Source organism: Balaenoptera borealis (genome assembly GCF_965194805.1).
Source record: "Balaenoptera borealis genome assembly, chromosome: X".
Lineage (NCBI taxonomy): Eukaryota > Metazoa > Chordata > Mammalia > Artiodactyla > Balaenopteridae > Balaenoptera > Balaenoptera borealis.
In genome coordinates, this window is record NC_138881.1 from 10,589,405 (window position 1) to 10,615,315 (window position 25,911).

At 42.5% G+C, this 25,911-nt stretch overlaps 2 long non-coding RNA genes across 2 annotated transcripts in view; both read left to right on the forward strand.

The window, feature by feature from the left end:
• The window catches only part of LOC309620013, a 165,948-nt gene that overhangs the window by 77,545 nt on the left and 62,492 nt on the right, over positions 1 to 25,911 (forward strand). The window lies entirely within an intron of this gene.
• Positions 1,818 to 24,095, forward strand: LOC309619954. The gene is made up of 3 exons (XR_014239290.1): positions 1,818 to 4,251; positions 20,201 to 20,263; positions 22,873 to 24,095. It is a non-coding gene; the product is annotated as an uncharacterized lncRNA (long non-coding RNA).

A 25,911-nucleotide genomic window follows, 5' to 3' on the forward strand; every position in this document is an offset into this window, starting at 1 on the left:
TCTAACCTAGTAATCTCATTTGAACATTCTTCTTCTTTAATGCCTGTAAGTACATAATTCCTCCAAGTCTCCTTGAAATACCTTTACCGTCTCATTGATTCCATCATTAATGTAGTTGGCTAAAATCTTTGACATGAACCATGTTTTCAACTGTTTGGAAATTATACTTTGAAAAGAGTTCAGAAAATTCAGCATAGAAGGCCAGTCGTGGCAGATGTGGTGAATGAGAGAATCTCGGTTCGTCAGATTAGCACAGCAATTCTAATCCTTTCATAGGTTTCCCCCTTGCAGAGTTCGGGTGGTTTTTTTTTTTTGTTTTTTCTTTTTCTCCCTACCTACACTATTAACTTCCCTTCAGGAACCATAGCCATGGAAAAGCTTTTCCACAACGTTCCTTAAAAGAGGAATCTGAACATGTAAATTACATTTGCAGCCTCCAACCTGCCTGGTAAAGCCCTGGTGGGAGGCCTGGGGGTTACAACAGTAACCTGCACACAATGAAAGCAGCCCCCGAGGACAGGGGGTGTCCGTGGGACCGGCCCACCACTTCCCACCACCACTTCCCAGAGCACAATGTAGGCTTTTCCAAACTGATAAGGGAATAATAAAGCAGACTGATTCAAGTCTCATGTCAGCCTCAAAGACACAAGTTGGAGTAGTAGTTATTTCATAACAATCTGGAAAAGTCTGGACACCCAGCAAGTTCTAATATCAAACCCAGGAGAAACCTTAGCCTCCAGGAAGGGGAGCATACTTGCTTGTGAAATTTGCTGGCAGTAGAATATTTGAACAGCTGGGGCCCTGGGTATAGTTCTGACGTTGGGTGTTTTATACAAAGGAGTCTTTTTGTTTTCCCCACTCAAAAAAGGGGAAAGATATTTTCATGTTTTTATTTTAAAAGTCATCATTAATCCTACTAGGTCAGTCAGTCTGCTTGTTTTCTGGCTTCGCGTTTAACAAAGTTCCTTATCATTAACTATGTGTTTTCAATCACCTAGCATGTATTTAAGTGGCTTTTTCTAATTTAAAAGGTATTTCATTTTTTGAAGATATTATAAGGCATGTTTGTCTCTTCAATATAGTATTGGCATTCAGGCTGCTGTTTGCACTGCGGTCTACTATTTTATGTGCTGTTTCATATTTAACCAGCTCTGAAGTGTTGAATCTATCAAAAAAATCACTACTGAGAAAGTATAGACTGATAGCGTTGATCTAAATCATTAAGATCTCAACCCTTATGGAGGATTTTTCATTTTGTTTTGGTTTGAAACATGAAGGTGACTGAGTGAGAACATAAATTAAGTGAAAATCTTATTTTAAAAAGTCTCCTTTGCTAAAAATACCCAGAGTCATTCCATATTTTGATAACTCTTTAACAAAGCGATTTTGCAGTTATTAGCAGAAATGCAAAAGGATTTTCCAGGGCCTAGAAAAGCGGCGTTGTAATTTTGGATGAATTTTCTTAAATAATGAAAACAACCCAGGTGGTCAATCTGTACATATTTTGTTTTGCCTTAGTCTAAGAATTTATCTGTCCCAAAATAAATCTAGAAAGCAGTGCTGAAGAATCAAGCAGGTCAGGGTTTTACTATTACAGCTGTAGGGGGCTAAATAATACTGGCTTCCCCCTTTCCCCCGAAAAAGGTTTCCTGAGCAGGGGTCTCCCCACCCCTGTGGTCAGTCCCCAGATCAGAGATGTGTTCGCCAGACACTGGCGGCTTTCTGAGCCAGTGACAGGCTAGAAAACAGTCTGCTTGCCCTGGCTTTCTCTGGCTCCTCCTCCTACATACCAGGGCTATTTGTCAGGAAAGAAGCCCAGAGAGGAATATAAAGAAACTAAATGTACAGTATTTTCCTTAAATGGCTTTACTGCTGGTTATTTTGCAATAGATAGAGAAAATCTCTCTGAAAAATTGCTGCTCCCTTTTGAAGGTATTAGCTCAGGCCTTTTTTCCCTTGCATTTTCCAAAACATTCCATCTTCAAAGAGCTAAACACTCTTGCTCCGCCTAAAAGCTTCGGCGCCAGCCTTACCTCCTCTGGCTCTCGTGCTGCCTCTGACACTCAAAATTACTTGTTCTACCGCAGGAAGACCTTCCTTCACTTACTGCTTCTCACTGGATTTGTAAATGGTGGATTTATTGAAGAGGAGGAACTTGTCTGCTTTCTCCTTTAGCCCTGCTGTGAGGCTAAGATTAATGGCCCCTCATAAATGGTTTGTTCCTTTATCTGCCATACCTGTCAGTTCTGACCCCGTGACACACAAAATGAAAGTGAGTGGGAGCAAGTCAGCATCAAGTGGGTCTGTTCGTTGGAACAGCTCGCTTTGTTGCATTTGTCTTGAACCCTGGAATCGCTGCTCTGCCCCTTCCGGTTCTGAGGCGCCCCTTCCCTGGCCCACACCTGTCCCCTCCCGCGGGCCAGGCTGCTGTGCCCTGGGGGCCCCCTAGCTCCTTGCCGGGGTTGGTGGCTGTCTTTTCCTCTGAGGCGCCCTCCCTTCTCACAGGCCTCTGAGACTTTCAGGGGAGACCTGGCTTCCTCTCACTCGCCAGGAGGCCTAGAAGAAAGGTTGACCTTCAACTTCCAGTGCGCTACTTCAGCTTCTAGACTGTGGTAGCCGCGAGCCTTATTGAGAATTTGAAATGCGGCCAGTCCAGATGAGATGTGCAGTAAATGTAAACTTCATCCCACATTCCAAAAACCTCATGCAAAATAAATAAAGAACATCAAATACCTCAATACTTTTTACATTGATTATATGTTGAAATGATAATATTTTGCATATATTGGGTTATATAAAATGTATTATTAACATTAACCTCTATATAAAATAGATCAACAACAAGGACCTACTATATAGCACAGGGAACTCTATTCAATATCTTGTAATAACCTATAATGGAAAAGAATCTGAAAAAGAAGAGACAGGTATATGTATAACTGAATCACTGCTGTACACCTGAAACATTGTAAATCAACTATACTTCAATTTAAAAAAACACTGAAAAATAAAATATAATAAAATGATGCCAATTAAAAATAAAAAATTAACCACACCAGTTTCTTTTTACTTTTTTGAAAAATGTGGCCACTAGACATTTCAAATTCCATATGTGGCCTGCATTTGTGACTCACATTCTATTCCCATTGGGCAGAGCCAATAAGTATTAATTAGGCACTTACTGTTGTCAGGTATTTTGAGGCTCTGGATCTATATATATATATATATACACATATATATACACATACATATATACATATATATATATATACATATATATATATATACTTTTTAAAATTTTAACTTGTTTTATCTGAATTTGCTATTTTCAATGTATTCTTTTTTTTTAAATTAATTTATTTGGTTGCACCAGGTCTTAGTTGAGGCCGGCGGGCTCCTTAGTTGTGGCCAGTGGGCTCCTTACTTGTGGCTCATGGGCTCCTTAGTTGCAGCTTGCCGGCTCCTTCGTTGTCGCATGCGAACTCTTAGTTGCGGCATGCATGTGGGATCTAGCTCCCTGACCAGGGATCGAACCCAGGCCCCCTGCATTGGGAGCACGGATTCTTAACCACTGCGCCACCATGGAAGTCCCTGGATCTATATATATTTTTTGATAAATTTATTTATTTTTGTCTGCATTGGGTCTTCGTTGCTGCGTGCAGGATTCTCTCTAGTTGTGGCAAGCGGGGGCTACTCTTCGTTGCGGTGCGCGGACTTCTCATTGCGGTGGCTTCTCTTGTTGCAGAGCACGGGCTCTAGGCGCGCGGACTTTGGTAGTTGTGGCACATGGGCTCAGTAGTTGTGGCTCGCGGGCTCTAGAGCTCCGCTCAGTAGTTGTGGCACACAGGCTTAGCTGCTCCGCAGCATGTGGGATCTTCCCGGACCAGGGCTTGAACCTGTGTCTGCTGCATTGGCAGGCAGATTCTTAACCACTGCACCACCAGGGAAGTCCCTGGATCTATATATTTTTAGGAGTAAGAAATAGATTGCCAAGAGCATATAGTTTATTGAGGGAGAAGGGATTATAAGCAATCATGATAAAAATGAGAAAAGTGCTAGAACAGATATATGAATACAGCACTATTGGAACCATCAAGAGTACAATTAATTCTGCTTGTGATTATCAGAGGAAGCATCAAGAGGAAGCCATGGGTGAAAGAGTCCAAGTGCAAGGGAGTCCAAGTCCAGAGGAGGAGGAGGTGGAAAATGGCCTTCATGACCAGATGATAGAGCTACATGAGTCCACGGGAGGTAAGACTGCAGAGGTGTGATGGGACCAGTTGACGGGTCTGGCTGGGGCACCGGATGGTCCAGCTGCAGAGGACCAGATGATGGTGGGAGATGAGAACGCACAAATGACAGTGCTACATGGGGCCGGGGGAGATAAGGCTGCAGTCCTGCCAACCACAGAGGCAGGAGGGGGAGTTTTGATTGTGATGCTGGAGCAGGGCAGGGCCCAGAGGCTGTTACAGGAGGCGGTGGAATGCTTAGGGTCTCAGCCCCGCGCTACATCAGTCCTGACCCTGGTCACGTGTCTCTTTGGGCACACCCACTGGGCACCACCAGGGAACAGGAGCCGGAGAGCTTGCTAATGGGTCACAGCTTCTGCAAAGGTTTGCAAGTCTGCTCTTTGATGGTAGAGCTGCTTCTGCCCTGAAGAGTTTAGCAGAAACAGTGACCTAGTTCACCTGCCTCAAGGCTGGCTGGCCTGCCAAGGCAAAATGCTGGACACTTATTCAAAGTGAAAACGCATTCTCCAGTTAAACGCCTTACTTGTCAGAACCTTTGCCTCTCTGGGACACCAAATCCAGGGTAACGGGCAATTACAGAGCACGTGTATTTTCTTTGCTCTTGAAACCCAAAGACATAATGTTGGACGACCCTCTCTGCTAAGGGGTGTGCCTGGTGCACCCAGGACTGGACCCCAAATAGTAGGCAGCCCCCCGTCCGTGTGCCCAGAACGAACACTCCCATTCTCGTTGGCCTCATTGTCACATGTGGACAGTGCACGTGCGATTTGCGGTGGATGGTGCTCAGAGAGAAATGTCTTACTCCAAAAAAATCAACATCGGAGTTAAGTTTATGTTATAAAGAAAACGCTACCAAGCTAGGGCCACAGCACTGATTCCCTACTAGATTTTCCGCGCAGGGGATTACACGGGGAACTTAAAACAGCAAACAAGAACAACAAAGAGCCGCACCCCTGGGGATTCTGATTTAATTGGTCTGAATTTTTTTTTTTTTTTTTTGAGAGCTCCCCAGGTGATTCCAATGTACAGCCAAAGTTGAAATTGAGGTTACTGACTCAAGGTTTGGGAAACCCAATGGGCAAGTACGGAGCAGCTGAGTATGAGAGTCTGCAGTGTGTCCTGGGGTGAGAAGTCAGGGCTGCAGCTGGAAACCTCCCTTAGGGCCGGCTCCTCACGTACTCAGCTGCTTTGTTGCTTAGCAAAAGCCATAGCAATTGTCCTGAAAGGGTCAGAAAGAAGCAGTTGCATCGCTCTTATTTCTCTAAGGCTGTGGTTCTCAAGTAGATCACCTGGAGGGCTTGTTAAGACAGATTGCGAGATCCCATCCCCCAGAACTTCAGGTTCAGTAGCTGGGGTAGGGCCAGAAAATTTGCATATCTAACAAGCTCCCAGGTGCTACTGCTGGTCCCGGGAAGGCAAGGGAGAAGAGGATTACTTAAAATGAAAATGCAGCAGAGAGTAGCAGGCATTTTCACTGAGCACCTACTCTGTGCCTGGTCCCAGGCCAGACCTGTGGATCCAGAGGAGAAGCCACAGCTCGGGTCCTCCATAACTTGGCAGTCCAGAGACAGAGACCCATGGACAAACAATTATATTTTGGTAGGTTCTGTGGAAGGGACCTCCATTTGCTTCTTGGAGATATACAGGGCTAGAAAGAGTATGGCTCCCACTCTTAAAATAGCAAAAAGCCAAACTGCAAGTTCACACTTTCCTTGAATTCATAAGACAGTGAGGTCACAGGGCAAAGAACTAACCCAAAATGGAAGGACAGACAGACATCTGTGGGAAGAGACAAGACAGAAGCTCTTGCTTACCTGGGGCAGGTGCTGCAAGATACGGGTAAGAATTCACTAGAATTGTTTAGTTTGTTTTTAAAATTATTTGCATTGAGGTCCCATGTGGGTTTGGGGCCATAATTCGAAATCCATTTTGAGACCAATTCCCCGACTCTGCCACTTCCAACTTCCTCAAATGACAGCCCAGCCACAGGGTAGGAGTGAGGGAGGATATGAGAAGAACCCAAACCTTCCATTGTATCAGGGTCCTTCAAGCCAGCCATGAAACTGAAGGAGTTTGAGCAGTTGGAGGAAGCCCCCTGGTTTGGTGGCCAAAAGGGCCAACTGGAGGAAACCCAGTCAACAGCGCCCATGCTAATTGCTGCAAATGATATTCATGCCAACAAGATGTCTGAAGCCCTAGAACTGGGTCCGCCTTATGGATCAGCAAGGATTCTTTTTTTTTTTTATTTTTATTTTCTGTTGGAGTATAGTTGATTTACAATGTTGTGTTAGTTTTGGGTGTACAGCAAAGTGATTCAGTTACACATATACATGTATCTATTCTTTTCAAAGTCTTTTCCCATTTAGGTTATTACAGAATATTGAGCAGACTTCCCTGTTCTTTTTGTTAACAACTTCTGCCACTGGTGGGCTTGTCCCTTGGCAGATCTGGGGACATCCCTAGAGCTTTTCTCTCCTGTTTCCGTTTTAGCACCATCCTATGCACAGCCTCAGAGTAAATTCGAACTAAGTTCTCTTACAATAAAAGAAGCCAAGTGAGGGCTTCCCTGGTGGCACAGTGGTTAAGAATCCACCTGCCAACGCAGGGGACATGGGTTCGAGCCCTGGTCCGGGAAGATCCCACATGCCACGGAGCAACTAAGCCCGTGCGCCACAACTACGGAGCCTGCGCTCTAGAGCCCGCGAGCCACAGCTACTGAGCCCGTGTGCCACAACTACTGAAGCCCGTGTGCCTAGAGCCCGTGCTCCGCAACAAGAGAAGACACCGCAATGAGAAGCCCGCGCACCGCAACGAAGAGTAGCCTCCGCTCGCCGCAACTAGAGAAAGCCCGTGCGCAGCAGCAACGAACACCCGACGCAGCCAAAAATAAATAAATAAATAAATAAATAAACTTTAAAATAAAAGGAAGCCAAGTGAATGAAGCCTTTTAAAAATTGCCAATCATTGGACAACTCCTGTAACTTTTTCTGTACATAAAAGTTATAGCCCTGTAGGTCTGAGGTAAAACTGGAATGTTATCGAAAGCTTTGAGAGCTGAAAACATTTTTACTGGACTTTCTGAAATCTTTCATATAAAGCCCATGAATGTGTATCATTTTCCTTTCCTAGGAACTTTTGGATAACATCAAAGAGTTCAATGGAAAAAAATGTTCATCTTCCGGAAAACGCTAATAACTAAGATTTGCTGCTTCTTAATGAGAGGCCAACAGGAGTCAGGCTAACTCGGGAAGAGAAGGGTAATTCCTCATGTACTTTATGGTCTTATTCATTGTATCTTATTCTTCAGAGTTTTCAGGATTCCTGGGTCCCTCTCTGGCCTATACTGCCTAGAAAGCTGTTTAACTCAGTTCTTCCTTTCAGAATTTGTGTGGACAATTGTTGCTTCCTGTGAATCCTTTACTGCCAAAACCACCCCTATTCAGCCATCACAGCTTTGCCCACATGCCAGGAACCCGGGGAGAGACGTAGGCCCTGAATTAAGAAATGTTATTTCCTTGGTTGTCCACATAAACTTTCTAGTATTTCCGGGAATTCATCCGTAACTGATGGCCCTCATTTGCCAAAGTCCCTTTTGCTGGTGAATTCCTGGTATTTCTTGGAATCATTCACCTTCACTCATCCTCCCTTTGAGCTAATTTAAACATTCAGAGGGGAATCAAACCCATTTTCCAACTATCTGGAGTTGTGAGGCTTTTTAATTCTTTCCCCAAACTGAATTAGCTAGCGGTCCCGTGGATTGTCCCAAGAGCAACCTTGGTGTGGATCTGCTGAAAGAGCTTCACATCTAGAATCTTCCAACTGAACGGTTGTGATCGCAGCTCCATATTCTGTTCTCCACATAAACTGCCCAACACACAGATTCATACTTAGTTCCAGAACTCTCTTGAAACTGGCCAACTTCTCCCCATCAGTAATTAACCCAGGCTCCAAATGGATGTCCTGAGCTGCCACTGAACTCAAGTTGACCCTTTGTGTCTACTCTTAACTCCAGTACTGAAGTTTGGTTATTACTGAGTCAGTATGTAAGATTCGGGTGAATAAGTTCCCTCCACATTTTCCTGGAGGTTGTCTTACCATTTTGGTTGAAGGAGATCACCTCTGTTAGTGAAGATCATTCAGTGCACACGTGCTTTCACCAAAGATAAGCATGACATATGATTTCTTTCACTTGAACATTCACATGGATTTTCTAAAAGACGTAAAAGCCTCATGTCCCAGGAGAATAAATAAATCTACACACACACAAATAAGTCACAGAAGAGTATCACTGCATGGGAAAGGGATTACGTTAGTGAAATACTAAACAAAGTATCAGTGTCCATTTGCCGGTTCTTGTTAGGATTAAGCTGAAAGCTGTTTATCTGCCGCTAGTCGCACAGGGATACATCTTGGCTTTACTTTTGAAATAAATTCTTGGCACAGTTTCGTTGTTTGGGATACAGGATCCAAGACAAAAAAAAAAAAAAAGTCCTCAAGGAGTATACAAGAATTATGGCCCTCAGATCTTTATCTATCCTGATGTTTTGAAAACTTGCTTTAAGAGAAATAACATAGGCCTGCAGTGGAAGGGCAGGAAGGAAGGGGGGAGGCTGAGAGAACAGCCAGGAAGCTGGGAGTAGCAGCTGTTCTGTTTTTCTGAGCAGGGAGAATAAAATTAGAAAAGAGTTACAAATGCACAAGTGTAAAATAACAGCGCGTCCGAGAGCGGGGTGGGGTGGTGGCGAGTCCATTTGCCTGTGGGTAAAGGACAATGAAAAGCAGTTCATGAAAAGTTCATCAGGAGGAGTAGAGTGAATGTATGTGCTCAGCGGGGTCTTGATCTCTTCCCCAACCCAGACTTTTCCGGCTGCGGGTGTGTGAAAAGCTTGCTGATGTTCAGCCCGTCCTCCATCTCAATTGATTTCCACTCAACTAACAGACCAAATAGCATTTCTTTTCATTTCTGCTTTTCAACATTAAACCAAGTTTCAGAGTCAAGGAAACAGTCCTCTTAGACGTTTGTTTATTCAACATAGACTTCCTAAGTGTATATACTCTCTTGTGTTTGCTTGCTTCCCCTCCCCCTCTTCCCCCAGCCTGGGCCCATTGTTGTCCAAATCATAGTGTGAAGAGTATGCCTTAATGGGGAAAATTACTACTAAAAAGAGTCCTTTGGTAAATTCTTTTTCACAACCCAGTGGATCAAATGCTCGGACTGCGTTAAAATCTGTTCAATCATTTAACGAAAGTATTGAGTCCAGAATATATACCGGACGCCATTCTAGGCACTGGACAAACTGCAGGAAATGAAGTAGATGTAAATCCCTGCCCTCCTGAAACGTACATTCTAGTAGTGATACAGGGGGAAAAAAAGGAAAGAAAGGAAGAGGATAGAGAATGGCAGGGGTCATGGTGGTAGTGCAGTTTTATTGAGTTTGGTCCATGGAGGTGGTGTTTGCAGAGATGTTTGAGCAAAGAACTGAAGAAGGAGATGGGAGCCAAGTAGGTGCTGGGGGGAGAGCATTCTTGGACGATGAAATAGCAAGTGCCAAGACCATAGAGTGAAAGCCTGCCCTGGTGCAATGGCAGAGCTGCGTGGACCCTAGGACCACTGCAGGGAATAAGGGAGGAGGTGAAGCATCGTTTGAAATAATAATTAAAATTTCAAAGCACAGTGTTCTTTCTCAACTCGATTCTTACCAAAATTATTTTTCTGATTTTTCCTTCTCCATCTAGATAAGATAAACGATTTGAGGGGCCAGGTGTCTTATTAGTAAAAATGTTAAAAATAATAATGCCATGTTATTGGATCTACTTTTAATTATTACATTGATTATTATCATAATCATGGTCATCACCACCATGAGCACCAATAATGCAGTGGCTTCACAGTTTACATCATCTCATTTGACCCTGTGGTAATGCCTGGATAAGTGTCATTTTCCCATTTTGCAGACAGGGAAATTTTTCAGATGCATTATGTGACTTGCCTAAAATTGCTCAGCTAGTCAGTGCTGGTGGGCTACGGACTAGAATCCCAGTATTATTTTTGCTGAATCGCACTACTTCAATGCCAGCAGCATCCCGTATACCTGCTCCCAACATCTCTCCTCTCTCCAGTTTCTCCCTTCTGTACCTGGAAAAGATTGGTTGACCTAACAAGGGAAAAGTAGATCGAATGATGACATTTATTACAATGTTATATATCATAGCGAAAAATGAGAAAACAACCTGAAAGTCCAAGAATGAGAAATGGATAAGTATGGTAGGGAGTATAACGGCCCCCCAAAGATGTCTAATTCCTGGAACCTGTGAATATGTCACCTACCCGGCAAAGGGGGATTGAGGCCCTAGAGCCTCCAGAAGGGAATGCAGCCCTGCCCACGACTGGATTTAGCCCAGTGAGACCCAGGCTGGACTTCCGACCTCCGGAATTGTCAGATGATAAACGTGTGTTATTGTAAGCCGTTAAGTTTGTGGTGATTTGTTACAGCAGCTATAGAGAACCAACAGAGTTCTCTATAGCATGGACTATGTACTTGAGGGTCTGTTATGCAAACATTTAAATGATATTTGTGAGGTTTATGTGATAATGTGGAAAATATTTAGGATCGACATTTGCAAAGCAGTATGTAGGCACGTATATGCAGTGTGGTTAAAACTATGTTTGAAAAACAAAGAAACCAAAACCTCAGTTCAGTGGATATAAAATCTGGGAGAAAATTCACAAAAATGTGAACGATGAGTCATACGAGGGATGGACTGATGCTGATTCAGTTTTCTTTTCTTGCAACTTGCCTGCATTTTCCGAATTTCCTTTAACGGGCCTGTGTAGAGAAAATACTAAATCTGAAGTTTGAAATTGATTTATGAAAGTCAAAATCCCATTCAGAGAGTCATAATGATATATGTTGCCCAGACAGGACACCATCAATTATTACATCTGTGGTCAAGCAACAGTATTCTTTCCTATTTTATCTAGGTAGCCATATGGAGAAACAGTTATCGTTTTAGCAGCTGAGACCAGAATTCCTCTGTAGAGAGAGAGACCTGTCTTAATGGAGACGTTGAAAAGACTTTATCAGTCCACTGGGGAGAAGGAAGTCCTGAGGCCTGAGTGTTAAGCCGGTGATCAGATTTCATACTAGAGACGGGAGAGGGAGGAGCAAGGGGACGGAGGCTGCTTGGGGCCGGAGTCAGGAAAAGGTGGGCTTGGAAGAAGACATTTGAAGGAAAGCACGTCCCTACAGCATGTGTGCAAAGAATTCAGTGTGTTGTAGGCGTCTCGTTACCCCCCAGTTTTCAGCAAAACTGTAACTTATCCATGTTTGATTGGCTTTCATAACTAATAAGGGAGGCGAGATTGGTGTCAAGGTTGACTTGGGGTTGAAACTGGGCCGGCCTGTGTAGATGGGGAGAGAGTGCTGAGATCTGAATCGCACGTCCCTTCACAGCACGGGCGACATCCACTGGTGCCGTGCCTCCCCTGTGCCTTCAACTTTGCTCAGTCACCAGTGCCCCTGCCTGGGAGTTTACTGCCCTGCTCACCATCTCCCCTTCCTAGGGTAACTCCCGGCCCTCATGTGCTGCACGGTGCATCGCCAAATAGCAAGTGGTTGCAGAGCTCTTTTACTCCCTGGCGTTGTATTTCATGTACAAGACCACCTTAGCAGCCAGCCCTTGGGTTACCTGGGAGTTATGCCAACTTGTTGCAAAGCAACCATTAACGAATCCCCTGAGAACCAGTGGCAGGTTCCTCACCACTGATGTTCCCCAGGGACTGAGCAGCTACTCATTCTCCAGTGTGAGACGGTTTCAGAGCTGGCGGCCTGCAGGTGTTCAGGGGAGTTGTGGCGCTTGGGCTGCCCTCCAAGGCCCAGAAGATGCCAGGAGGGGGAGTTTGTTAGCCGATCCATTGGGGATTCTACAGCCTCCAGGGTGCCCTTGAGATCTGAGCAAACTTAACTCCCCCAGACACTGCAGAAAGAGCTCGGAACTCCTGAGGTGCCCATGATTGAAAACGAGTCTTCCCTAGAGATCCTTTGGGCCAAATCCAGCCTTGTTCACAGTGGTCTCTCTAGTGGCAATAGCTACTTAGGTTTTCTCCTGTCCTGTTTTGAGGGCTCAGTGAACCAGAACTCCCTTGGGGTCAGGTGATATCCCAGAGGTCTAATGTCTGCAGTGGGTAGCAAAACCTGTCACCAAGAATATGGGGGCATAGCAGTAATGATGTTAGCCTGTGTGTGTGTGTGTGTGTGTGTGTGTGTGTTCATGCACAGGTGTACACTTGTGCCTACTTATGCCTGTTAGACGGGCAGGAAACCTGTATGATTTTGGGGGTTTCCTTTTAAGAAAAAAACACTACAAGTTCAAAATTAGGTACAAAAATTCAAATATGTATTTAGAATGAGAAAAAATATTACAAACATTAAAAAGTTAGCAAATACCAAAAGCATCACAAAATCTAGAAAAATGACATATCTTAATTAACTCCCTGACACAGCTCTATAATTTTTTTCTTACATATTTTAGCTGCATTTTCTTTGATCAACTCTTCAAATGACTATGATTTTGTAATTCTTTTCTGTAGCAGAAATTGAAAGTCTTTCCTCTATCTAGCATGATTGATTAAATTTTTAAAAAATCATCGACAGTTTTGAAATTGATTTTCAGCTTCCTAATTCATTTTCAAGTTGAAATGACATTCACTGCCAAAGCTGTCATGTAAATTTTTAGAATCTGTTGTCAAGTTTGGAAAACCTATCACATTTCTTTCATGTATAAGCTCTCAGATACAGGGCATTTCAAGTTTCTTTACACGGCGACTAATCTGAAACATTCTTTGAACTAATGACACTCATTTACCAATTTGTCACTGATGTCCTTATTTACCGCTATATTATGATTTTTGTGTTAATCATTGTCAGTATTAGTATTTCTTGTCAAATTGGCAAGAAGTTTAATTTTCTTCAAATGTGCTTACATGATTTACTTCTTTTTATTAACTGGATTAGCAAACAATCCAAGAGTCTGCACATCACTTCTATTCAAAATTTATTTCTTCCTCTTCATGTATTATTGATTTTGTTATGACCTCAAAGAATCTTTCAGTTATTATTTATTTCTCCCTATCAGTATAATTTCTATTGATTTCAAATCTATATCATATGTATGATATATTTCTATTGAGTTCATATATATCACGTATATTGCTTATATATGTTTAATTTTACAGTGAAATGATATATATGAAATTTATATTTATAATGAAATACATCTACAGCATATTAAAGTATATTTCATATATTTGAAAATGTATATCATATGAAACATATTTCATATGATATAATGCCTTTATAATTGTGTACACTGGGCTATCAGTCTATTCCTGATGGGAAAGAACTTCCATTGTGACTTAGGGTTATTGAGAACTAAATCCTCTACTTAGAGTTCTGCGTGTCTCAGGACTGAAAGGTTAGGGTTCCACAGACTACCTTCTGGCTTTCTGTATTTCAAGCCTTCTCTCTCCTCCACTACTCCATACTTGTGGTGCTTCTAGGTGTGACAGCACGCATTAATATTTTTTGCCTGTGGCCCTCACTGTCATAATGTCAAGGGAGTCATCCCAGTAGATGGTAGAAGTAGTCTTGAAAGCCATTCCTACATCAGGATGGCTAGTAATAACTTAAATATGAAATACAGATATATCCCACTGAAATCAGACTCTCCCTCATTCAACTCCACCTTAGTCAGATTTCAAAAATTTCATGGCCATCTCTAGTGCCACCCGATACAAGAAAGGGAAGTCATAGTGGAAAGTGACAGTGGTGTTAACTAGTTGTGGGGGAACTATATTACTTTTGCAAATTTTACGAAAACATACCACCATGTGAACACATTGCCTTGGAAGGAGCCACGTAGGCCATGGGGCCCTTAAGCTTCCTTGCCTCAGGAGGCAAGAGTAGGTAACCGGATGATGTACTGTACTAGCACTTTCTCTAGCTCTGTGACTGAATCCACCTATGTTTTTGCATACTCATATTTTCTAGTGCACACTCACACGTGGCATGTCTCTTTCACTCATTGCTCCAACATTTCCAATTGCCACAGCTATGCTAGAACCATAGTTTAAAGCTATCTGTTACAAACAGAAACAAATTTTTTAGCGGAGAGTTATTTTTTTCCCAAATGAAACAAGAGTTTGACTTTTCAAGCTGGCAAAGAATTTTTATCTGACAACTTCAATAAAGCTAATACTTTGCCAGGAATACAGGAGACTTTAAAGGAAATAAACTTACTTCTACAATACCACGATAATAAAAGTTTCCGCTTGTTATGAAAACAAGAGTTCAAATAAAGTGTAAAAGAAGCCACCAGAAAGTTGTTTGAAAAGGCTTTGTTCTTCTGAATAACAGTGCTTGCTAGTTTGAATAAGATTAGCTTTTCTTTTTAAATCTCATCTAGAAAGCTTTATAAAATGAATCTAAATTTATTAATCATTTCTGTATCTTTCATCAGTGGCCTGAAAAATCTTAAGAAAGACTCTACTGACATTAGTTGATCCATCGCAAGAATAATGACTCTTTATGTAGATTCATACTGGGAAAAAGTAAACCTGTGTCCTCCTGGTTCTTGATGAATTCTTTTTGATCCGTGTGTGTGTGTGTGTGTGTGTGTGTCTTTCTTTTACACATAACCCAACCAAACACTTCCTTTTCAAAATACCATGATCATCCTTATCTCTTGCACCAGGGGAATTTTTAGCATTCTAAAAATAATTTCAATTCTATGGACTCAGGGTGTTTATAGTTACGGCTGCACAAACAGTGGGATTTCACATTAGATCCATTTTGAAATATTATAAAAGACTCCATATGATGAAAACATGAAAAATGCTTTGGAAATTGGGAGAACTAAACCTGATTAAAATCAACTTCTATAATAGCCAAAGGATAAAATCCTAGTGTTAATGAATGATATGAGAGGCTTTGCTAGGAGCCTCTTTCCTTTCTTTCTTTCTCAGCCTCTATTTGCCTTGTGTCTTGCTGTCTTTTATTCTGCACTACTTTAACATCAGCTGGGACTGGCTCTAGCCCCGTGCTTAACCCCTTCTCAACCACTCGTAATCAAAAATCCTAAATCTAGGAGTAAGAAACTAGGTAGGCTCTAGGCAAAAGATGAGCCTAAGGCAAAGTTATTTCCCTCTTGTTTTCTTCCCAAGTCACCTGCTTTTGATTTTAAATTTTTGTATAACTGAATTAAAATGTCCTCTCTTGTATGTATTTTGTGATAGATATGAGTGATTTGCTTTCTTATCACCTTCAACCATGCAAAATTAACGTTTTCAATTTGATTCATGTTGCTTATAAATACCGCAATGAAGACTAGTTACTGAATTCTAATAATTGCACAGTTCTTATGAAAAGCTTGTTGGTAAAATGAATATTCATGAAGGCTGCTTAAGGAAAGTACAGTCCATTGCTTACTACAGATATTTGTGGACTCCAGACTAAGGATGTGTTGTTACTGATAGCGTTAGTTAGTTATTGCCGCGTAACAACCCCCCAATTCTCAGGAGCCTGCAGCAGTAAACATCTGTTTTTTTCACGCACAGCTCTGTGGGTCAGCTCTGGCTTGGTTGGATTCCCCTGGGGTTAGGAAGGCTTGGTTCCAGGCTGCAGACTGGTTTTCGGTCTGCTCCATGTGTTTCTTCATTCTCCTCGGACCAGCAGCTACTGAGGCACATTTTTCTCATGGTGAATCACAGGAGCCTCAGAGGTCAAGCCCAACCACTCAGGTACCCTTAAAGCTTTAAAGCTGCAATCAAGTTTGCAATCTTTCCATTGGCTAAGCTCAAAGTCAAGGGGCGGGGATGCAGGCTCCGCCGCCACTATTGCAATGCTAGGTCACAGGGCAGAGGGAGGGAAGAATTAACGACAATAATCCAGTCTTCCACAATGACCATTTTTAATCTGTGACTTGATTTCCCCATTTGTAAAATAAAACACAGCAAAACCAAAAAACTCTACCTTCCAGAGTTGTAAGAATTAAAGTACTTAGAGCCTGGCGCACACACGCGTGCGCACACACACCCACACACACACACACCCAAGCTTAGTAAATAAAGTTTACTGTTATTGTTGTCATACTCCAATCATCCAATAAGAGGGAGAAGTTAAGCCTATGAATACCTTGGACCATTATGCAGCCATCAAAAACAGTTATGAAGAGCTGCAATAATTTGAGGAAATGTTTGGCTTTACTAGTAAGTGAAAAAAAGCAGCATATGTAAAAATATGTAGATGTGATCCCAACAGTGTAACAAATCTATACGAATCAAAGATGTAAAGGAAATACACCAATCATTAAAGTGGCTGATTCTGGGAGGTGATTGTTTTCTTCTTTCTATTTTTCTATATTTCCCGGTTTTCTATGATAACGTGTATTTTTCTCTAATAACAGTGAGTTTAAATACCATTGGTAAAAACAAAAAGAGATCTAGGGTTTGGGCCCAGAATAGGAGTAGCTGATTCCACCATTAGCTCTTTGTCTTGTGTTTTGGGGTAATTTTTAACCTCTATGCTTGTTTTTTCATCTTCTTTTTAGGGAACAATATAATTAGCTTGATTGTTTCAAATATCCAGTTTCTTTCCTCTTACATCTGGCTTTGGATTATTTCAAAGGTTAAATAAGGTGCTTTTCATGATTGGAAAAATACACAACAGGGGCTGGGGGTGCTGTAAGCTTAAGAATGCAAGAAGGTGACAATTGCAGGTAAAATAACACCATTTGTCTGAAGACCTGGTAAGAGCAAGGGAGATATTTATAGATATTAATCAATTATCCTTACATTATTTTTCTGTTTTAAGTGTTTGTCTTTTTCTTGAGTCTCTGTGAATAATGGTACTGATTGTAAGCCTGATCCTTTTAGAAAAATGCTACACTTCTATAATTATATTTTAGAGACACAATATTATTTGAATAGGCAACTCAACATTATTCAGATATATTGTAATACTACCAGGACTCAAAGTCTTTGAATGATGCAAACTTTCCTAACATTACTCATCAGAGTGTAGGCAGGTTGAATGTGGGCATGTTTTTAGCTCCTTTTGGTAAATTAAATTGAATTGTGTTTTTCTATGATCTTGGATTTCCAGAGCTCCACTACTTTCTGAAATCCAAAGTTTGCTTATGTGGTTGCTTGAAAAATATGTCCATAAATTGTTTGGCATTGCGTCCTTTAAAAGGTGGAGTCTAATTCCTCTCCGCTTGAGTGTGGGCTGTACCTGGTGACTACTTCTAACAAATAGAATGTGACTAAAGTGATGGTGTGTGACTTCTAAGACTAGGTCATAAAAAGGCATTGTGGTCTCCTCCTTGCTCTCTTTCTTTAATCACTCATTCTCAGTGAAGCCAGCTGCCATGTTGTGGGGACACTCAAGCAGCCCTATGGAGAGGCCCACATGGCAAGGCACAGAGGACTCCTGCCAACAGCCACGTGAATGCGCCATCTTGGAAGCACATCCACCAGCCCCAGTCAAGCTTTCTGATGAGTGCAGCCCTGCTGGTGTCCTAACTACAACCTCATAAGGGACCCTGAGCCAGAATCACCCAGCTAAGCTGCTTCCAAATTCCTAACCCACAGAAACTGTGAGATGATAAATGCTTATTGCTTTGAGCCAACAAGTTTTGGAGTAATTTGTTATGCAGCAATAGATAAATAACACAGCTTATCACAGAACTCTACTGCTGGAAAACTATCTTGAAAGGTTGTTTATCTTGACCATGTAGTGCCTACCATAAGACAGGGTCTGAACTACACGGTAGGTATATAATGGTGAGGAAAACAAACCCAGAATCTTCACAGAGTTGTCCCTCATAAATGCTTGCTATTATTATTAGAGAGGTGAATTTTCACCAACAGCTTTTTCTTTTTCAGCCTTCAAGTTAGAGCTGCTGCATAATGCCTAAAATGTGTAATCATTGCATGTGTGTGGAAGACAGCATTTTCACTAATAGGTTTGAAAAGTTAGAAACTTCACTAGAAAAAGCACTCCACTATCTTTCTCAAAACTGTTGGTTTGAGTCTATGAGTCTATTTCTGTTTTCTAAATAAGTTCATTTGTATCTTTTTTTAGATTTCACATACAAGTGATATCATACAGTAGTTGTCTTTCTCTGTATGACGTACTTCACTTAGTATGATAATCTCTACGTCCATCCATGTTGCTGCAAATGGTATTATTTCATTCTTTTTTATGGCTGAGTAGTATTCCATTGTATATATATACCACACATAGAAAACAAACTTATGGTTACCAAAGGGAAAGGGGGGGGGGAGGGAGGGATAAATTAGCAATTTGGGATTAAGAGATACACACTAGTCTATACAAAATAGAAAAAAAACAAGGAAGAATATATATATATATATATATATATATATATATATATATATATATTCCTGAATCACCTTGCTATCCACCAGTAACTAACACAACATTGTAAATCAACTATACTTTAATAAAAAATAAAAAAAAAAAACCTGTTGGTTTGAAAACCTCTTAGGAAAATGATGGTTCCATGGTTTAGATTTGACTCAGTGCCTACCGTAAGCTGGTTGTGAATATGTATTTTTATTGCTAATCATTTAGAATAATAAATAAGCTCTCACACTGATGTGCCAACATACTAAATGCCATTTTGTTGGAAGACAGGGTAATATTTCTTACAGTGGACGATGTGTGTGATATTTTATTCCAAAGCAATCCTCTAATCATTTAGATAAATGTCTTTCATGACATTTAATTCAAAATTACATAGGTTCCCCCTTTCCTTAATTATGTGGTTTGCTTCAACGCTGTCTCATCAATTATGTCGATTTCTTAAGCCATTGAAATCAAGGAGCCTGACACATACGCACTTTGTTGATCTTCTTCTGCTCAAATATTCTAGGAATAATCACGAGAAAAAGCTCAGAACCTAAAGTTTAGGTAGATGAGCAGCAATTTTAAGAGCCCAGACCTAGATAATTGATGTACAAGGTGAAATAACTAGACGGCTAGGAACAAGCCAGTTATTTCTGACCAGACCAGCTCTCCCTCACTGTCAGTTTCTTTATATGCATAATTGTGGTTCCTGGATTGCTCTGTTGTTATGACAACCATCACTGTATATCACCGTAAAATCTGGCAGTGAAATGTACTAAGAGCGTGAAGCATACGTTTTTGATATTTTTCCAAGTTCATTTTTTTCATGGTTTCATGTAGCAGTCCAACATGAAACACTGATTTGAGCCGAAAAAATCATAAAGACATATCCTCCCCCTTTGAGATTGAGAACCAGCTTCTGTGACTGAAATAGCAATTCACCATCAAACGGAGTTAATACATTGCAAACCATCAGACTCTCTTTCAAAGAAGAGAGAGGGATTGCGCTCAGTGGTCCTCTGTGGAGCTCACGTGCATCACTTGCTCCCTGATATAAGCAGAATCAGCCTTCGGATTGCAAACTGCTGTGAGAACGTGGGGAGATTTCAAATGAGGGGTGACATTTTTGCTCCTGTTCCACAAGAAATAGGTAAATGTTGAAATTCACGTGCTACTCTGTGTTTAATTCCTACGGTAATGTTGGGGGCTTCTTGATTCAAGACTGGTTGCCCCTCCCCTCTTCTTAGAGCAGCTACTAGCATTTTGCACTTTGATGAGACACACTGTTCTCATTTATCAGAATTGCTGGCGTTCAGATAATGGAGATAAGGCTGCAGCTTATAGTTAAATATGGAACATTAAAACTGGTTTAAAATAAAACTTTCAATACAGTAACCTAATTCAGGAACTCCCAAGGATGCCTCCTGGAAAGAATTTTGCATGAAGTGTTCATATCAAGAGAAAGACCCACATCCATTTACCTGACACATTCAATTCACAACCTTACTCCTCTTTCTCTAGGGAAAGATTATATAACCGGAAATATCATAACAAGTGGAAGTAGGCCACAGAAACACCATGTTGGTGAGTACCTTGCTGACCTGGTGTGAATTTTTGCAAACATTTCTTAGTTGCAAATCTAACAGTTTTTTCCAATATTAATATTATGATAATATTCATTGCCAAGACTGGAATATATTATTAAGAATCTGTAAAGAACTCAGAGATTTGGAGTTTTAAATCTGCTTTTTCAATGTTGGAGAGAATTCGCTGGTTGCAACATCCTTGCTTTATTATTATTCTTTTTTCATGGAAAGGCCATTCCAATCAACTGGACAATCTTGTTAGAATACAGCTTGAGAGACGGGGAGGGATGAATTAGGAGTTTGGGATTAACAGATACAGTAAAGTCCCCTACATACAAACTTTCAAGTTGCAAGTTGTGAACTTTCAAAGATGCAAATGTATTATAAACCTACTACAGTACAGTACTATATAGCTGATTGTGTTAGTTGGGTACCTAGGCTAACTTTGTTGGACTTAGAACAAATTGGACTTAACGAACGCGCTCTCGGAACGGAACTTGCTCGTTCGTAGGGGACTTACTGTACAAACTACTATATGTGGATCTGCAGTGTAGTCAAAGAAAATTGCCCTATACCTAGACAACTAGCATCTGACTTTCCTCGTGAGGAATCACATCAGTCAAGTTCCTGATTAAAGAGGTTCTGCATTCCTACTCAGTCTATTAAACCAGGGACTGTGCTCTTGGTACCAGGGCACCCAGCCGTGATGCCACATCACAGCAGACTGAGGCCCACGCTGCACTGTGTCTATTAGAACATTTGCATCACAGCCCAAAGTTCCACTGGACAGGACTGTTTTAGATGCAGAGCAAGTGATAAAAATTAATCAAGATTAAGGGTATGCTTGTAGAAATATTTCTTGAAATAACATACAAGCTTTGAATGCTTTCCATTTTACAGCATCTTAGAAATGAAACATCAACATGTTTTGGTGGCTAAGGGAAAATAAGGAAATGAAGGCAGCATCCAATAATAGTAAGAACTTATAGAATATTTTTCAAGTTTTAAAAATTTATTCAATAAAAATGTGTGGCTCTTCCCCATACCAGATACTGTGCTAGGTATGGATGCAAAAATAAAGAGGAGTATTGGGACTTCCCTGGCGGTCCAGTGGTTAAGCCTCTGAGCTTCCACTGCAAGGGGTGTGGGTTCGATCCCTGGTTGGGGAACTAAGATCCCACATGCCACGTGGCCAAAATAAATAAGCAAATAAAGGGTCTGGACTTCTTTTTTTTTTTTTTTGGCTGCATCCGGTCTTAGTTGCGGCACACGGGATCTGTTTTTAGTTGCGGCATGTGGGCTCTTCCTTGTGGCGTGCAGGCTTCTCTCTAGTTGTGGCCCGCGGGCTCTAGAGTGCGCGTGGGCTTAGTTGCCCCGTGGCACGTGGGCTCTTACTTCCCCGATCAGGGATCAAACCCGCGTCCCCTGCATTGGAGGGTGGATTTTTTTTTTTTACCACTGGACCACCAGGGAAGTCCCTGGACTTAATTCTTTAAATAAATAAATAAGTAAAGAGAAGTACATCGTAGCTTCACAGTGTATTCTGAAGTTCAAACAGATAGAGGCAGATGAGCATTAGGAACCATCAGTGTTGCCTACTAACTGTCCCCAGCTGATGCCCTCCCCGGCAGGTGAGCACACCTGATTAGCCATGTTTCCACATAGAAAATGTACACAAATATGGGGCTGGCCAAAAAGTTCGTTCGGTTTTAAATAAAAATAGGCATTTTTCATCTTCACCAAGAACTGTATTGAACAACGTATTCACTAACCAAACGAAGCTTTTGGCCAACCCAACGTAAAATGATTTCTCCCCTTCCCTGTGACCTCCCAGAATCATCAGTAGACACAAGTCAGTGGGCAGCCAGCCATCAGAGCAAAGAGAAAATTCAAGGTGTTCGAGGTAAGAAGTGATGAATGTCCCAAAGAGGGAGGTCGTAGTAAAAGCAGGTTTTTAATTATTTGATGGATCTGGTTTTGCGAAGTCTGTGGCTTGGGGTTACAAAGGAAACAGTGTTGAGAGCCGCGGCGAGTTCAGAAGGAAAATCCAGTGTTAGCTGGGGAAGGATTAGAGGCTCAGCTCAGGTGGATGGAACAAGGCATCTCATCCCAGTGATGGAGAAAGGCCTTTCTTGGGGGAAAGTATCACACCAAGCCAAGCATACAGGTCAGCAGACCTGGGTATCACTCAGGTGACAAACTGCAAGCTTGACCATTACTCCTCTCTACTGAACCTGAACTTGGAACACCAGGAAAGTGCGTGCTCTTTGGGGCCCGGGTATTCTTCCGTAAGGGTCAACTGGCTGGTTGGATGTGCTATTTTCACAGAGAATATGGACTGGTAGGGTCTCCCCTCCCCCAGCCACCCAGAGAAACAATGGAGCAAGGCTGTGAATCCCAGGGGACCGGGTCTTTGCAGGAGAGAGATCTCCATTCTCTGAGGGCAGCGCTGAAGGCAGCAGAGGAATTTTCTATCTGAAGGAACTGCCCATCTTGTCTTTGGAGTTTTACTTTGGTGTTTGAATTTTTAGACTGAATCCAAAGCGTTCTGGTTGGAGCCGGTTCTGCAGTTCAATTCAGGAATATACTCTCTGCTTCTTTCTCCAGGCCCCATCTGCGTGTGAAGTATAAAACCCACAGACAACATGATTCCCGCTGGAGGGAAAGATCATCCACTTCCTTGCTGCTCAAAACGTGGTCCTGGGCCCCGCAGAATCGGCAGAACCTGGGAGCGTGCGGAAAACGCCTGATTTCATGCCATTCCCCCGCACTTGCAGAATCACAATCTGCCTTTTAACAGGATCCCCAGGGATTCGTGTGCACAGTAAAGTCTGAGAAGCAGTGATCTAATTCTGATTGAGTAGGTCTGAGCTGGGGCCCAAGAATTTACACTGCCGGCAGGTTCCCAGGTGATGTTGCTGCTAATGGATTGAGGAGCCCCCTCGGAGAAGCACCGCTTTAATTCATGCCCCTCATTGGCCGGGGAGCTGTGTGGCGCCGCCCGTCCTCCTGACTTCTCTGAGCCCAAGTTTCTTTCCGCGTTACGTGGAGTAACACCAACTTCATCGCACTTTGTGAGGATTTCAAGAGATTTTTTTTAAAGCCAAGCACCTCCCGCACGCCCGACCAGAGAACGTACCCTTCAAAGTGTGCTCCGCAGACCGCAGCCTCAGCACCCCCTGCGAGCTTGGGAGAGATGCAGGGCCCTGTGTATTAGAATCTGCGTTTTCACGAGACCCTCAGGTAAGAATTATGCGTGTTAAAGTCTAAGATGAGTTCTGTAAGCACGCGGGGCCTCATGTCCCAGTTCCAGCCGAGGATCCTGAAGCTCAGGGAACGGGGGTTACTGGCCCCAGATCAGGCACTGGAAGCTTGAACCCCTAAATCTCCCTTCAGCGTTCCTACTCTCCAGTTCCAGCCGTGCACTGAGGGTCTGATTCCCCATCTCAGGCCGGGACACTCTCCATGAACCCCTGCAGGTTTGCACAATACTGGGAGGCACCAAAAGCATAAAATATGCGTTCACGTGACTTTGTCTCCTAAACTGGAGTTCACCCAGAAACAGATATGGCCTGAGAGGAGAGAAAGCATTTCTATACCTTTTTGCTTATTTGACTTTTTGATTGCCCTTTTTTTTTTTTTTTTGGATATTCGCATTGAGGTTCTACGAGGATTCAAGTAGGGCTGGAGAGGAGTAGGAAAGAGGGGATGGAAGCAAAGGGCACACAGGGGATACAGATTCCGACAGGGAGAGAAAGGAGGCTCTCATTTCCCCGGGCTGCCAAGGAGAATGGCTCCCTCCCAGGCAGAACTGGTTTCTGTTAGAAAAAACGGCCCATGGGCTTCCCTGGTGGCGCAGTGGTTGAGAGTCTGCCTGCCAATGCAGGGCACGCGGGTTCGAGCCCTGGTCTGGGAAGATCCCACATGCCGCGGAGCAACTGGGCCCGTGAGCCACAACTACTGAGCCTGCGCGTCTGGAGCCTGTGCTCCGCAACAAGAGAGGCCGCGACAGTGAGAGGCCCGCGCACCGTGATGAAGAGTGGCCCCCACTTGCCGCAACTAGAGAAAGCCCTCGCACAGAAACGAAGACCCAACACAGACATTAAAAAAACAAACAAACAAACAAACAAAAAACGGCCCAGCTGAGTTCCCACCACAGAAGTCAGCCCCCTCAGTGTTCTGGTGTGTGATTCTTTGGGAACAAAGTACTGTTTGGGAATCATTACCATTTGTAGCTATTTTATTGTGTAAACCAAATAAAAATGAATCCTTCCTGAACATCCTAATGAGCAGAACGATACAGAAGTGACTTCAGCAGAGTTGGGAAGGCAGCATTGCTTTTTTGCATGTCTGACTAATGACATCTGAAAGGTAGTCTGGCAGGAAATATAAAATAACCAGATTTATTTGATAATGAAAAAAATTCTGGGAACTCTGTCATCCCCCGTGAAGTGGCCCTTAAGTTCAAGGGTAGTTTTGTCATTGAACGTGCTCTTCAGTACTTCTTGTACTGTGATTGAAGGAGTTTGCTTTCATTTGACATCATGGACCAGGATCACTTTTTCTTTCCCTGAAGCTGAGGAAGGCTGGAGTATGCACATAAACAAGCCATTGCCCCAATTCTGTGGCTACAAGATTTATGCTACCCATCATAGTGAAAATCAATACAGCGATGTTCACTTTATAGCTGGAAGAAGTTCAGGGGTGGGAAGTAATTTATCCAAGGTCGTAGCTGGTCCAGGTTGGAGATAGGCTTAAAATTTAGATCCCCTGTCTGTAGCCTCTTGTTATAAAACATAGACATAAAAATGATAAGTTTCAAAAAAGAGCTAGATTTTAAACTTTGAGTCTTGATTTCCTTACTTAGCTATATATTTTCCTCCCTGGCCCTTAAGCACTGACATCTCCTGGATATAGTGCCAGGGTTATGTCCATGGAAACAGAAGCAACTTGGGGGGAAATGGACTTCAGTTAGGCCTTAATCAAAAGCCCACTTGTGAGAATTTGGCTTCCAGTTCGAGACTGGGCAGAGCCCCTCAGGATAAACCCACAGCTCGTCTAATGAATAAGGACTCTCAGAAGTTGGCTTCCTCCCTCCCCAATTCCCAGATACACTGCAAAACTCAACAAGATGGGAAAAACAGCGATTGCCTCTAAGGAGGGAGAGGGTAGTGATTTGGAGCTGGGAAGGAAGGGGCAAGGGGGAACTTTCTGGAGTGAAAGCAATGACCTATTTCACAGGGGTTTGGGTTAGGTGGTGCGGTGCTCATTTGTCAAGACTTACGGAATGATACGTTGAGGATCTGTGTGTTTCATTATACGTTAACTTTACCTAAAATAAAACCCTGCATGTATAACAGAACAAACTCCCTAAGAAAATATTTGGGACAGTCATAGGGTTAAGAGCTGAAAAGTGTTGGAGTCGAATTTTTATCAGCTCTGTCATCATCTTCACCAAGCACAAAATACAAATGTCTTTGACCACTTCTGTAGAGGGGAGCAGGTGGAAGTTCTCAGAAGCTGAAATGTCCGGAGTAGAGGGTGTGGCTCTGGCGCCACTGTCTTTCTGCCGGCATTGCCAGGAAACCAGATCTTTGCCCCTGAACTGAGCAGGCTTCTGTTAGCAGTCAATCCTTCAGTAAAAAT